Here is a 4,144-nt window from a genome sequence, read left to right as displayed (position 1 = left end):
AGCAATTCTTCAAACAACTCAACTCAATCTACCATAGCATAAGGAAATTCAAAATCAATGCTGAGTAAAGGCTAAGTCCGCAATTTAAACTAGTAGCTAGTTTATTTAAATTTGGGCAACATCTCCCTTGTAACAAGGGCCTCCTCCAAAACCATATACCAGAAACAACAACCAGAGCAATACAATAAGAACAACATCAACACTAGGGTACAAAATATTTCATTAACAAGTCATCAACATTTCACGACGAGCGGCAAGCTCGGATTGAATCCAAACCTCAACTCTTTTTCCCATCTCCCCTGTACTTAGAACACCATCAACATGTCCAGCATATAAACATTTATATTGACATGACATTCCAACCTTATATTCATTATAAAAGTAACATCAAATAACCCAACAAGATATAACAACAACATGGACAACTTCTAGGTATTGTGTGGTTGCTTCTTCTCCTATTTACAACATCATCAACATAATCAACATATTGACAAGCATAACAACAATAATAACATTATAACCAAGCTATTTACCACTATTTCTAGAAATATTAAGTCGTATACACAACTCCAAAATAGTCCAATAAGAGACAACAACTTCTTATACAACTTCAAGTTCTATCTTGTAAATTTTCATCCAAATAACTTAACCAACACATTGATAAGCTTAAGCCCAAGAAATAGGGTTTTATAAATACCTTAAATAATCAGAACAAACTCAAACCAAAGCTTCCCTTATCTTACAATCACCCTTAAATACCTCACAACACCATAGAGACTCTCTTCTTCACTTAGACTAACGTTTGAGGCTAGGTTTAGGTAAAACCACCTTGGATTCGACTTGGAACCTTGGAGAACTGTTAGGGAAGAGTTGAGAGAGTTTGGTAACTGTCCTTGGTCAAAAATGACCAAATATGAGCCGTTCAACCCCATTAAAATGTTCAAGGGTCGTCCACCACCTAAAAGGGTCCCATTGGGAGCTGCATGCGCGGTCTCACGAAAACATAAATATCTCTATACTCGGATGTCGTATCAATGAACGGTTTAATGCGTTAGAAAGGGATTGCGCCTCCTGGAATAAAATAAAGATAGAGGCAGCATTTGATATGGATCTATAGATCAATATACAATATTATCGTGATATATGTGAATATCAATTCCATATATGGGATTGACATAGCATCCAATTCCATTTATTTGCTATATCTATTTGTTCTGATCAATATGAATTACTCATATGTCTTATAGTTTGATTTACTATATTTTTTATTTCCAATCTGAATTTCGGTATCTATTGAAAGAATCAAATCAATGAAGGAAAATCTATAGATATAGGCATATTCAAAAAATCACGTAGTAATCTTCTTCTTTTTTTTAACATTCCCAAGAAGTAATTGAGTAAACCATTGACAGTAGTTCCACGGGCATCGAAAAATAAGAGTAAACCTCACCTATTTTTAACGCCCGAACCATGATATGAAATAAGTCGATAAAGCATAAATCCAATTTCAAAAATTCGAAAGCGGTAAATGCGCAATATGTGACTCACCTGAAGATCTTATTCTGCATAGTATCTCGTTAGACAAACACTATGTTTATATCCTTTCTTTCTCATACAAAGTGCGTATACACTTAACAAAACCACCTCTTCTTTGAACAGTAATTAGAGAAACAAATAAAAAAGGGTCCGACCCTCCTCAGTATCACCTGGTAAGAGGCCATTCATTGAAATAGAATATTTCGGAAGAATTAGGTTTGAATAAATTTCCTGGGATCCTCTTCCTTTCAAACTACAAACATGGGAATCGTTGAAATACCTCTTTGATTGAAAGAGGATGATTCCTATAATAAATTACTCCAGTCAAGTCCAATGGAATTTTAAAATGAAGATATTTTTATTTTGTTCAAAACGTGTTGCAGAATGATCTAGAAAGCAATTGATATTGATACAGTTTGCTTCCTTAACTCAATTAGTAGGACCCCTAGAGTTCACTTCTTCCCCACACTATGAGTGAAAGGGAAAAAGTAAAGACTACCATTAAAGTAGCCCAAGCAAGACTTACTATATCCATATGAATTATGTCCCCTATCTCTATAAATATAAAGAAATTATTCCATTATTCCTCACTAATAATAGTGAAATCAATGGCGCAGAGTCAAAAAGAACGAAGACTATTAATAAACCAATCTAATAAATTCGCTCATTTTATAATAAATTCCTATATGATTTCTAATCGGGAAAGATTAAACACAAGCAAAATTTGCAGTAACATCTCAAGGGAATGATACTAATGGAACATCTAGGAATAATAGGTCCTATTCTTTTTTTGTTGACCCTCATTTAAATTGATTGGATGCTTGAGAACTCAGAGATTTTCGTGAGTTACTCGTATATAATAAAGTATCTTCTGCCCCCTTCCACAACTATTTAGATTTCCTATCAGGCTCTCCAATCTAATTTAAGGTCCAGTCATTATACAATGCATTAATAATAGAAAATTTTGATTTGTAGTAGAAGGTAATTGCCAAGTCTTGATAGCCCCTCTAGCATTTGAATATTTCCGTTGAAGTCAAAATATGCAATGCAAGGGTATTTACATTTTTTCAGAAAACCCCCCAGACCAGATGTTTAGAATGAAACAAGTATCAACATTCTACTTTCTCTACTTCTGCTGGGGAATCATTCGGCGGGTTATATCAACAGAACAGAAGAAAAGAAGAGATTTCGAATTTTTTGTTGATCAGGCGACACCCGGATTTGAACTGGGGAAAAAAGAATTTGCAGTCCTCTGCCTTACCACTCGGCCATGTCGCCAAAATGCTACAAATACAAAATAGATGAAAACTTTCCCGGATTACTGAAATGCTTTTTTATTGTACTTGCACCTTGAGTTCTATTTTCCTTAATTTTTCCTAAAAGTCAAAGAAATCCTAATCCTTCTTCCCTTTTGATTGGATTTGATTCATCCTTTCACTTTCGATTGTGTCTATCTCCAAATTCATAATGTTTAAAACTTTCTCTTACTTTTCTATTGAAAAATCAAATGTGGATTTTCAGTCGCAAAATCCAAAATTCAAATTTCCCAGATCGTTACGCCTTTCGTGCGGGTCGGAGGCAGGCCCAGAGTCGGATTCGTCCAAATAAATAGAATGGCAAGCTTCATTACCATTCGAAAAATCCCATCAGTTCGAAACTAAATCCTAAACTTTAGAGTAGCAAGTAGCAGAAAGAGAAAGTCCAACTTAGGGCTCAGGCTTGAGAAGGGTCATCGTTCCCGGTTGTCCCATGTTTGTTGTATTTCTGCAGGGGAAGCCCAACCCCGCTAACGTCGTGTTTTAGGGTTACAATGAGCTGGTCTCTGAGAGACTAAGTTAAGAATAGTGCTCGCTATCTTTCCAGTCATTGGCATATCTGCTTACTTATCTAGGATCAAGGGAGCTTTACTAATATAATATCATATGGGACACTTCCTTGAAGAAAGCAGTACTCCCATTAGCTTTCAAGTAGATAAAGAAGTTAAGGCTAGTGACATCAACTATCGGTTATTGGCTTTTGTGAAAGCTCCTCCTTAATATTTGATCCCTTTCCAAGCCCTCCTCTTCATCAATGATTATGGGTCACTCCTGTCCTTTAGTTCGATATACTACTCTAAGGCCAGTTGCTTATACAACATCTTTACTTTATAGTAGAGTCCACTTTGGTTATCGCTACACCCTCTCTAGACAAACGATTTGATTCATGCCACTCCACCACCGGTACGATAGCATCCTGCCTTAATAATTGCATAGGCACCCGGGCTTGACAAGTTCAAGCAAAACCGTAGAGAGAGCGGGCTACACCTAGCTTAGCCTATCCAATATCCGATTCAAAAAGAGCTTTTTTTGCTTATTTTCCTCTCTTAGTATAAAGTCAGTCCCAGTGTTGGGTAGGGCCCATTGTCAAAGGATCGTTTCGCTGGAATGCTTGCTTGAATATAGCTAATCCCATTAAAAGGAATTTTTCACTCTATACGGTATGGCTACAAACTGAATGAAGAAGTCAAAAGCAGTTAATCGCCTGTGGGAGCTTGCTGATAGTGAGGAAGCCATAATCTACCTATCAGATTGCCTATTTGTCTATCTGTCTGGTGAAGAGAGAATGGAAG

General features: G+C 36.3%; 1 non-coding gene across 1 annotated transcript; it reads right to left on the bottom strand.

Annotated features, from left to right (window-relative positions):
* Window positions 1-2,742: 2,742 nt before the first annotated feature.
* TRNAC-GCA (transfer RNA cysteine (anticodon GCA)) lies at window positions 2,743-2,814 on the bottom strand. The gene has a single exon. It is a non-coding gene; the product is annotated as a tRNA-Cys (tRNA).
* Between the last annotated feature and the right edge of the window lie 1,330 nt (window positions 2,815-4,144).

The sequence above is a fragment of the Nicotiana tomentosiformis genome, chromosome 11 (genome assembly GCF_000390325.3).
Source record: "Nicotiana tomentosiformis chromosome 11, ASM39032v3, whole genome shotgun sequence".
Taxonomy (NCBI): Eukaryota; Viridiplantae; Streptophyta; class Magnoliopsida; order Solanales; family Solanaceae; genus Nicotiana; species Nicotiana tomentosiformis.
The sequence above is the reverse complement of the archived record's forward strand: the minus strand, read 5'-3'. Positions and strand labels throughout refer to the sequence as shown.